The 999-nt window shown below is 26.3% G+C and overlaps 1 protein-coding gene across 1 annotated transcript in view; it reads right to left on the bottom strand.

Moving 5' to 3' along the window:
- The window catches only part of LOC119582359 (nesprin-1-like), a gene marked incomplete at its 3' end in the record, with an annotated part of 145,991 nt that overhangs the window by 43,999 nt on the left and 100,993 nt on the right, over positions 1–999 (bottom strand).

Below are 999 nucleotides of genomic sequence, written 5' to 3'. Positions count from 1 at the left end.
TAATTGTGGTTGTTATCGACGTTGTCCTGGTGTTATGTTGTTTCTGGGGCTATTGGGTTGATTATGGTGATGATGGTGTTATACTTATGGTGGTATCTAGAATTTCACGGTGGTTTCGTTTTGCAGTGTGTAATAATACTTCCAATTATCAACGGATTCCTGTCATTTTTATAATACTGACACATAATTCTCTACTTTACAAAACATAACTATAATTTGCTATCATCATGAGGACTATACATGAATGCTGTATCATCTAATTCCTATTTGCGAGATGCTAAATTATTATTAATATTGCAAAACTATTTACTTTTCTAAATAAAAGCTAATAATACAGTATAGAAAATGATAATAATACAGTATATATTTAATAAAAAATATATCTGAAACTAAACAGAAGAGGATTAATTTCCAACCATACATTCAGTACTAAAAGTAGAAATTAATTCTAACAATCAGAAAATAAACGATTAAATAACATAATTACTCTGCTACGTATGTGTACTGTAACTGAATACCATCAAGTAAATCTACTTTGTTAAAAATTTAGTTACAAACCATTTCTACAAAGAGGAAAATGTAGAGAGTATTTTAAAAATTGGTTAATATTTAACAAGATAAGCTGGGTTATTGAAAAAAAATAAAAAAAATAAACATGTATTTATGAATACTGGAATTGAAATCTATGGATTTAATTTATATATGTTTTTCTTAATTAGCAAACACTGAAGTCAAGTGGTTTCTTTTAAAGTTACATTTGATTAAATTCACTGAAAAAAAATTCACTACTGAAAAACAACACGAATATATAAACAGAGGAACTAAATACACGGATGTAATACATATTTTTTTTTAAATCTTATCTTTTTTTTTCTTAATGGCAGTATGAAGTAGTAATTTTCTCTGATTCCTTTAATATCTATTTGATAAAATTACAAATCCCATCACACATTCCATTAACAGAGAAAAAAAAACCGAAAAACAAAACCTTAGAATCGT

The sequence above is a fragment of the Penaeus monodon genome, chromosome 15 (assembly GCF_015228065.2).
Source record: "Penaeus monodon isolate SGIC_2016 chromosome 15, NSTDA_Pmon_1, whole genome shotgun sequence".
Lineage (NCBI taxonomy): Eukaryota > Metazoa > Arthropoda > Malacostraca > Decapoda > Penaeidae > Penaeus > Penaeus monodon.
The sequence above is the reverse complement of the archived record's forward strand: the minus strand, read 5'-3'. Positions and strand labels throughout refer to the sequence as shown.